Source organism: Oncorhynchus nerka, linkage group LG25 (assembly GCF_034236695.1).
Source record: "Oncorhynchus nerka isolate Pitt River linkage group LG25, Oner_Uvic_2.0, whole genome shotgun sequence".
NCBI classification, from domain to species: domain Eukaryota; kingdom Metazoa; phylum Chordata; class Actinopteri; order Salmoniformes; family Salmonidae; genus Oncorhynchus; species Oncorhynchus nerka.
Window position 1 is genome coordinate 46,806,413 of NC_088420.1, and position 10,863 is coordinate 46,817,275.

Consider the following 10,863-nt stretch of genomic DNA (forward strand, 5'->3'; position numbering starts at 1 on the left):
CTTGGTCGCAAATGGGTCTTCCAAATGGACAATGACCCCAAGCATACTTCCAAATATGTGGCAAAATGGCTTAAGAACAACAAAGTCAAGGTATTGGAGTGGCCAGCACAAAGCCCTGACCTCAAACCTATAGAACATTTGTCGACAGAACCTAAAGTGTGTGCGAGCACACACAAACCTGACTCAGTTACACCAGCTCTGTCAGGAGGAATGGGCCAAAATACACCCAACTTATTGTAGGAAGCTTGTGGAACGCTACCCAAAATGTTTGACCCAAGTTAAACAATTTAAAGGCAATGCTACCAAATACTAATTGAGTATTTGAGTAAACTTCTGACCCACTGGGAATGTGATGAAAGAAATAAAAGCTGAAATAATTCATTCTCTCTACTATTATTCTGACATTTCACATTCTTAAAATGAAGTGGTGATCCAAACTGACCTAAGACAGGGAATTTTTACTATGATTAAGTGTCAGGAATTGTGAAACGGAGTTTAAATGTATTTGGCTAAGGTGTATGTAAACTTCAGACTTCAGCTGTAGGTATTCCACTTGTCCAGATGGGTTAGAGCAGTGTCCAGTGTGATTGTGATTGCATCGTCTGTGGACCTATTGGGCCGGTAAGCAAGTTGGAGTGGGTCTAGGGTATCAGGTAGGGTGGAGGTGATATGTTCCTTGACTCGTTTCTCAAAGCACTTCATGATGACAGAAGTGAGTGCTACAGGGCGATAGTCATTTAGCTCAGTTACCTTAGCTTTCTTTGGAACAGGAACAATGGGGGCCCTCTTGACGCATGTGGGCACAGCAGACTGGGATAGGGATTGATTGAATATGTCCGTAAACACACCAGCAAGCTGGTCTGCGCATGCTCTGAGGACACGGCTATGGATGCCGTCTGGGCCGGCAGCCTTGCGAGGGTTAACACGTTTAAATGTTTTACTCATGTTGGCCATGGTGAAGGAGAGCCCACAGGTTTTGGTAGCGAGCCGTGGCATTGTCTTGTCCTCAAAGCGAGCAAAGAAGTTGTTTAATTTGTCTGGGAGCAAGACGTTGGTGTCCGCGATGGGGCTGCCTTACTTTTCTAATCCGTGATTGACTGTAGACCCTGCCACATACGTCTCGTGTTACATACATACATACATACATACATACATACATACATACATACATACATACATACATACATACCATAAACACACAAATAAATACAGAAAAAAAACAGAAGTCACTTGAACCCACTCTGACACAAAGAGAAGATGCATGTGGTAGACAACAAGTTCCCTGTTATTGCAAGTACAGGTGCAAACTTGTGGACACCTAAAAAGTAACGTAGTGCTCTGTTATGAACATGTTTGTTTTTAAAATACCTGTTAGCACCCCCACACTCCTGCTGCATAGTCCAGAACAGGGCAAACGCATGTCTGATGCAGTTTGGAATATGTGGCATAATCAATATCTTTGAGTGTTTTTGTTTTTTTCTATAACAAGAGCTCTTCTTACTGAGTCAGCCAGGGCAGATGTTGCGTATGGAAAGGTAACATGTTCATCAATATAAATACACAAATATTTATAAATGCTAGTAAACTCCAAAATGTCTTCACCAAAATAAAACTGAAAAACACTTTTCTTAGTAGCTGGTTTTCTAAAAGTCATTATCTGTGTTTTTGTCTGGTTAATCATGAGTCTCCATCTTTTACACCAATTGACTGCACATAATAACATGTTCTGTGTCATGGATCCCTCAAACTTTCATCACACACAACTGTCCCCTATTCCCACTGATTAGTATTTGTAGAAGTGTGCCCTGTGGTTTCCATTGGGCGGTCCATTATTGTTACAATGTCCATTGGTGGGTGTGAGTATCTGTGCGTTTTTGGGCTTTCGTGCCTTTGTGGATTGCGCAGATGATTTCGGTTCTAGTCCCGTGTGTTAATCATTGTGCGCGTGTGTTATTTATTCGAGGTACTCTTCGCTCATTTGTTTGGGTTTCAACCCTGTGTTTTTTTTACGTGTTTGGTCTTCATGCCCTTACATGGGACGCCGTAATTTACACGGCACGCCCCATAAGTCTCTGTCTCTCTCTCTCTGTGTGTGTGTGCTTACGTCCATGTGGAAATCATCAGCAAACATTCCAACAACAATTATATTAGTGTCTCCACACTGAGGGACACAATTATCATAGTGTTGTCTCTCACTGTTGCTACCGACTTCACATTATTGTAGCCTACATTCACTCTGGAAATGGTTGAGGCATCATATGATGTGATTTCATATCCACATTACAGTTGCTTGTAAAATTCTAAAGCAAAGCATTTCTCGACAGAGTGTTGAAAGTGGTCTGTAACTGGATCCATGTGTGAACTGAAGGGTTTTGATACCCAATAATGGTGATGCAAGACAGCTCTATGCACCCCACCCTGGTTTCACACCATGGTATGGAAATGACAGATGTAGGATTTTCATTTGAGCCAGTTTGCTACAGCAGGAAATTAATCCTGGAGAAATAAATGTAATTATCATTAATCAACATTTTTGTAGGGGTTGATATTTTTGTAAGGGCAAATTTAAGACTGACATTTCAAAGTGGAAACAATAAACTTCAGAAGCCTTTTAAAACCTCAAATACACTTCAGGTGTTAAATGTCTTGCATTGCAGGAAAGTTCTCATGCAACAGGGTGATCAAATTAAGATCCTACATCTGTAGGTCATATGGGAATGATTTCTCCCTGTAAGGTTAGTCCTTCAGCCCTATTAATGTCCCCCGTCTACAGGGCTCCTTATCCCGTAAATTAGTTATATCTGACTGGGTCAGTCAGTAAGAACTGTTTATCCACTATCAGAAGGGCCTAAAATGACTCAGTTAGCCAAATAGAGGCTATGCCAGTGGAGGGGAGGATGGCTCATAATAATGCCTGCCATAATTCTCCGTTCCAGACATTATTATGAGCCGTCCTCTCCTCAGCAGCCTCCACTGAGATATGCAATATCCAAAAGCCATGAAATATGATCCGACTGAAAAGCCTTCCCACTGGGCAGATGTCAGTTCAACATCTAGTTTTAATTTACACGATTTAGGCACATTTGTAAAACCAATCCGTTTTCCACGTTAATTCAACAGCATTCACATTGATTTGTTTTGGTTGAAATTGTGGCAACAACGATGATTCAAACTAGTTTTTGCCCAGTGGGTTTGAGACTTGGCATCCTGTAATGGCCAAACTTCATGCAATTTCCAACAAACTGTTCAAATTGAGTCTACAGTCCAACATACTGTGCCTTCAGGAAAGTTCAGACACCTTGACTTTTTCAACATTTTGTTAGGTTACAGCCTTATTCTAAAATTGATTATATAGTGTTTTTCCTCATCAATGTACACACAATAATAAAGCAAAAACAGGTCAAATGTTTTGCTAATTTATTTTAAATGAAAAACTGCTATTATATTGACATAAGTATTCAGACCCTTCACTCAGTAATTTGTTAAAGCACCTTTGGCAGCAATTACAGCCTCAAGTCTTCTTGGGTATGACGCTACAAGCTGGGCACACCTGTATTTGGGGAGTTTCTCTCATTCTTCTCTGCAGATCCTCTCATGCTCTGTCTGATTGGATGAGGGGTGTCGCTGCACAGCTATTTTCAGGTCTATCCAGAGATGTTTGATCGGGTTCAAGTCCGGGCTCTGGCTGGTCCACTCAAGGACATTCAGAGACTTGTCCCGAAGCCACTACTGCGTTGTCTTAACTGTGTGCGTAGGGTCATTTTCCTGTTGGAAGGTGAACCTTCGCCCCAGTCTGAGGTCCTGGGCACTCTGGAGCAGGTTTTCATCAAGGATCTCTCTGTATTTTGCGCCGTTTATCATTGCCTCGATCCTGACTAGTCTCCCAGTCCCTGCCGCTGAAAAACATCCCCACAGCATAATGCTGCCACCACCATGCTTCACCGTAGGGATGGTGCCAGGTTTCCTCCAGACGTTACGTTTGGCATTCAGGCCAAAGAGTTCAATCTTGGTTTCATCAGACCAGATAATCTTGTTTCTCATGTTCTGAGCGTCTTTAGGTGCCTTTTGGTAAACTCCAAGCGGGCTGTCATTTGCCTTTTACTGAGGAGTGGCTTCATTTTGGCCACTTTAACATTAAGGCCTGGTGGAGTGCTGGCTAGGGTTGTCCTTCTTGAAGGTTCGCTCATCTCCACAGAGGAACTCTAGAGCTCTGTCAGAGTGACCATCGGGTTCTTGGTCACCTCTCTGACCAAGGCCCTTCTCCCCCTGTTGCTCAGTTTGGTCGGGTGGCCAGCTGTAGGAAGAGTTTTGGTGGTTCCAAACTTCTCCATTTAAGAATGATGGAGGCCACTGTGTTCTTGGGGACCTTCAATGCTGCAGACATTGTTTGGTACCCTTCCTCAGATCTGTGCATTGACACAATCCTGCCTCGGAGCTCTACAGACAATTCCTTCAACCTCATGGCTTGGTTTTTTCTCTGACATGCACTGTCAACTGTGGGACCTTATATAGACAGGTGTGTCTTTCCAAATCATGTCTAATCAGGTGGACTCCAATCAACTTGTAGAAACATCTCAAGAATGATAAATGGAAACAGGATGCACCTGATTTTGAGTCTCATCGCAAAGGGTAAAGGTATTTCTGTTTATTCATTTTAATACATTTGCCAACATTTCTAAAAACATTAGAAATAATACATTTCTGTTTTCACTTTGTCATTATGGGGTTTTGTGTGTAGATTGCTGAGGACATTTTAGAATAAGGCTGTAAAGTAACAAAATGTGGGAAAATTCAACTGGTCTGAATACTTTCTGAAGGCACTGTGTAGACTTTAAGGAAAGCTATGAATGCAGTTTTACATGGAAATGACTAACTTCCTCTTTGCATGCTCAAGTTGACTTTGATATTGAATTGCCCTTATGTGGCAGAAACATGGGGTTGAGGTGGTCTGTCATAAACGGCTGGAGTAGTAGAAAACGTAACACCGGTAAAGTCAAGCAATCTGAATTTTCTGTTTCTTCCGCCCAGAAGGAGCGGGCACTTCAAGTCACGCACCTCGGGACAAGATCTGTGACTTGCTTTGCTCTCCGGAGCAGGGCACCTTTGAAAGGCGTGAATACTGAGGTGGCATTTAAGTGTGGAGGTGGAGCAACTGAAATGTAGATGACCTGTGTCTGTGACGCCCGCCGTTTGGTACAACGCAAACCCTGTGGCGAGCATAATGAAATTGAGAAGACACTGTCTGCTCTTCAGTTTTGAAGCATTCTTTACCTGACAAAGTCATGTTAGGATATCTCAGTTATCTGTGTCTTATGTTGAGGCAATTAAGAGTAGAGGATGATGGGTCAAAGGTGAGTAGTACGCCTAGGCCAATACAAAGTTGTATGAATCTGTGCTTCAGTGTTTTAAATAGATTTTGGGGTGGCAGCTGCAGAGAAGTACTTGGGTGTACAAGGTTTTACTGCAGCAGATTTACAAGGTGTGTTGAAAGAAAGTGTCCCATCCTCCAAGGCCATCGGTCTGGTGTAGGATCAAATACGGACAAAGTAGTGGAATGGGGTGTTTAAAAAAAGAAGTGTAGGGTTAGTTGGTGCAATGTTTTACTTTCCCACTTCCATTTTACTTTTGTATCAAAAAATGTAACATGATCGATCACAAGGTAGCAATATAAGGCTTTCCACTCCAGCATATCACAGTCTCCAGTATCTGACACCTTGAAAAGCCAGGTCTGCACTTCAGTAGGTGGCGGCATGCACAAACAAAATGTTAGAATGCCATGATACTAAAGAAGACACAATAGGACCAAAGCCTGTATCACTTCCTCAAAATAGTGAGAATGAATCTAAGATAAATGAATTCATCTAAATCTGTAACTAATTTAGATTTTTTTTTGCCACGGTTTTGGTCGCACAATTTTCCATCTACTGTAGTTATGTAGTCTGGTGCAGTATTTCTCAAGTAAAAAAATGTGTGCCATGTCCGATCTGCTGAAGGTCAGTCTCACCGTCTGTGTATTCTGCGGTAGGATTGGATAGAGCTCAATCAATGTGTCCCGTGTTGCTGGGCAAGTAAGCATGGTCGAAATCAAAACCCAACCCTCAAGTAAGTCATGACGAACACACTTACAGAACTCTGTTTTGGATGAGACTGACTTTATGACTGCAATTATCCTATTTACACTTTGTAGTAAATTGACACTAGAATATATGTTTTGGACTAATATCGTTGCCATGCCGTCTTCTATCATAGAAGTTGTTTGTTACCTTCAGTTGAGCTTCAAGGGTTCACTCCAAGGTAAATATCGACAAAAGTGAGAATCCATTTAGAAGTCAGTTTATTTACACAGAGCAGATCAGTATCTCTCCAGAAGCGCAGTCTGTGGGCCGACCAACCCTAGCGTTTACAATTAAGGATTTAATCTAAAACGCTTCATCTGATATGAGTTTAAATAGATTGAATCTCATTGGAACCACATGGGGCAGAGAACAGTCTTAAACAGCAAAAATAAACAGCCATTAACATGGCTTTCGTTTTTTTTGTTTGGGACTGATGTGATCTTTTGGTTACATTTAGGAAAAGAGAAATTCAGTTAGCGGTTTCCAGGGGCTTTATACTGTGCAGTTTGTCATTGGGACAAAAAGGGACATATTGATGTACTGTATTGGTCTATGGTTGTGACAGAAGCCTTGTTTATACCCGGGTCTGACATGCATCCTTTGTCCTGATCTAAACGGTCAAACCGTTTAATAAAGAGAAATCAAACATCAGCAAACCTTTGCAACATTTGTACTTGGCTGGTCAGACAACGCCCTGCAGCTCAATGAAGCGGCCTGTGTGAGGACCTTGTCAGACAGTGTGAAGTGAACAACATAAAGGACCTTGTTAGGCTACAGAACAGAGAACTGATCTAGAAGGCCTCAGACAGTTGGCCTGATATTGATTTAAACTAGACTGAATGCTGCACTCACCATCATTGACCACAGTGTTCAGTCTGTTTTAACCAGGCTATGGGACATTAACAGTATGAACAGTGTGTTCATTAGACACTACGGCAGTGACCGAAGACAACACCTTGCTGCTCGGTGCTTACGCATACATCCATTAACCCACAAAGGAGTTGCATCGACATGAAGGAACCTTGTGATGGCTAAAGGTGTCTCACTCTTTTCCCAATGCCCTGGCATGCTGTTTCTACTGAGGAGGCCAGTGTATCATGCAGTAACGGTAAGACTGGTCCCATCTTGCTCATGTTCTCCCATTGTTACTTACAGAGGACCATATGTTTAGCCTAGCTTTTCATTCCCGATTTGTCCTTGACAGCACAACAAATAAAAAGCGCATTTTGGGATTGTGAAAGGAAATGAGTGTAGACTGGGAAGGGTTAGCATACATGAAGATACTCGAACGTCTGTAGCTGCAGTTGTGCATCCTATATTGTAAATTGAGCCCTAGTTATGGGGTACAACATCTCTTTATATCCCCGTCGCTAAACGCTTTGGCATTGGATGAGAAAAGAGGAGCCCAGATGAAGTCAATCATAGGCACGAATGACTTGAGGGATCAGAGAAGAATCCACTTCTCTGTAAATGTTTAACAGAATGCACATAAAGACTGCCTGCTCCTGTATGGAGAAAGTCTATTCTTCCTGTGCGACCCTGAGCATGGCTGGGAGGCAGCGACGATGGCAACCAGGCCTAGCACCTCTGGACGGTTAAACCTGCCATTGGTCAAGACCAGAACCCTGTAGGGCTCTAACTACTGCTGGGACTGGGGCACACATTGGCCTGTCTGCTGATCTGAACCTCAACCTCAACCTCTCTCTCTCTCTCTCTCTGCTTCCATCTCTTTCTCTCTGTCTTACCCATCTCATACGTCTCTCTGTCTCACATACGTCTCTTCTCCCTCACTTAACCCTGCTTCTCTCTCTCCATCGCTCCCTTTGCTTCAGTTAATCAGGCAGCATCATACATTACTAGCCCCTTGCGCTAGGAAGAAACCATTGGAAGAAATGTAATGTCTCAAACACAATCCTGTCAAACAATTAGAGTTTTGAAATTCCTGCGAGATTCATGAATGTTGATCACTGGTCTGTGTTGCTAGTAACCAGACAGAGGAAATACAACTTGAAATGCTGTTATTTTTCTGTCACCTGCTATTGTCAGTGGAAGCTTGTAAAAAGTGCCTTTAGCATGCTATGCCTGACCTTGCTTTGGGGAAGCTTGCCAGCCTGCCATATATTACCTGGGTAATAACACTAGCTTTGGGACAGTCTCCCTGCTTAGTAACTTAAGTGGTTTTCAAATCCTTACCAACGTGGTGGACTACTCCACAACACACTCTGCTGAGCACAAGCAGTACACAGTTTCAAAGTTCCAAACTAGATAGTCATATGTTCTCCTCACCAAAGAACAGACATCAAGGTCAGAGTCATGCATCCTCTTAAACGTGCCTATTCATCATCAAACACTAAAACACTAACCCGTAACAACACAACCAAATGTAATCCAAAGATTATATATATAAACAACAGTGTACATACGTATTTTGGGTTGCATTCAGGGGAGAATGACTGCCCCCTCATACTGCAAGCTGTTGTTTCCAGAAAGCAGGATCCAATCTTGGGGCGGCAGGGTAGCTAGTGGTTAGAGCGTTGGACTATTAACCGGAAGGTTGCAAGTTCAAATCCCCGAGCTGACAAGGTACAAATCTGTCGTTAACCCACTGTTCCTAGGCCGTCATTGAAAATAAGAATTTGTTCTTAACTGACTTGCCTAGTTAAATAAAGGTAAAATAAAATTAAATAAATAAAATCTTCATTCTTCATGTCCAATATTCATAAAATTAAGTAATACATCCGAAGACAATCATTGTACCAATAATTGCTCCTTTTACACCATATGTAAAGTACCAGTCAAAGGCTTGGAAACACATACTCATTCAAGGGTTTTTCTTTGTTTTGACTTTTTCTACATGTAGAATAATAGTGAAGACATCAAAACTATGAAATTACACACATGGAATCATGAAGTAAGCAAAAAAAAGTATTAATCAAAAAATATAGTTTATTTATATGGGGCAATAAAAAACCTAGGATCAAGTTTTCCACTTTATCAAAACCCGAATCTAAAGGTGGCCTTGCCCTTCCCTCCCTTCAATTGTACTACTGGTCTGCCCAAATCCGCAACATGCTAACATGGATCACAAACAGACAAGGTGGACGTCAACGTGGATTCAGATAGAAGCCCAATCCTGTGGTTCATTGCCCTTAAGCTCAATTATATTCATTAATAACTTTAGTGAAGTGGGCAACATAGCCAAATCCTTTGTGATTTACAGCACCCTACTAGCGTGGAGGGACTGTAAGAAATACCTGGGCATTTCCTCCCAAATATGTTCTCACTCGCCTATAGTAGGCAACCCAGACTTGCCAAAAGCCCTGAGGGATGCCAACTTTAATCTTTGGCATACTCTAGGAATCAGGACCTTTTCAGACCTATTTCATCAGAAAACCACTACACTGAAATCCTTTCAAGAGCTCTGCAGTGAATTCGATGTGCCAAGATCCCATTTTTTAAAATATCTTCAAATTAGACATGTAATTTCCTCATTTATCTCCAAGAGGAGGTTTAGAACTCAGTTGAACGAAGTTGAAACCCTTCTTGTCACAGCACAATCCATTAAAGGCAAAATATCTTGCATCTATAGACTCCTTTCTGAGAAAGGAAGATCCTCCTTTACTCCTTTGAAAATAATCTGGGAAAAGGACCTTGGTCTGACTATTAGTGATGAGTTATGGGCGGAGGTTTGCGACAAGGTATACTGCTCCTCTACCAGTGTAAAAATGAAAGAATCTAATTACACATTTTTTTACAAATTTTATTATACTCCTTTGAGACTCCATAGAATGAAAACAGATATGTCTCCTAACTGTAAAAGATGTACCTCTGAATGTGGAACCTATATGCATGTATTTTGGAGCTGTAGGGAGATTGCCAGATTCTGGCAATCTGTACATACCGCTGCACAGAAAATACTAGAGGTACAGTTTGATATGACCCCATGTATCTATCTTCTTAATGCCCAGCAGGACTTTGTTCTTGATCCTGACAGAGAAAATTTGCTTATGACTATTACATACTTTGCTAAGAAATGTATTCTTCTATTGTGGGCCTCTAATACCCCTCCTACATTTAAAATGTGGATTGACCAGATTGTTGACTTTCTTCCTCTTGAAAAGCTCACTTATGACCTCCACAAGAGACAGCCCAAGTTTGATAGACTCTGGTCCCCACTATTCAACTATATTTCAAACTGGACAGAGTGAACGGGGTGACTAGGGAAATGCGCAGATACATTTTGTGTAAGGTACTGTAAAACCTAAAAACTAATTATTGGCTCGTCGTCTCAGCGAAGGCTAGAAATAGTTAATAAGAACCTTGATAGTGCTGCTGCAAGTTTTATGTTTTTTTTTTGTGTGTGTGTTTTTATTTTAATTTAGTTTTTGAGTACGTGTGCGTATGTGTGTGTGTATGTATATGTGCGTATGTATGTATGTATGTATGTATATACATGTACCAAGGAAAATTTGTCCTTTGGTCTGATGAGTCCAAATTTGAGATTTTTAGTTCCAACCACCATGTCTTTGTGAGACGCAGAGTAGGTGAACGGATGATCTCCGCATGTGTGGTTCCCACCGTGAAACATGGAGGAGGTGGTGTGATGGTGTGGGGGTGCTTTGTTGGTGACAATGTCTGTGATTTATTTAGAATTCAAGGCACACAACCAGCATGGCTACCACAGCATTCCGCTTAGTGGGACTATCATTTGTTTTCAACAGGAGAATTGTCCAATACACACCTCCAG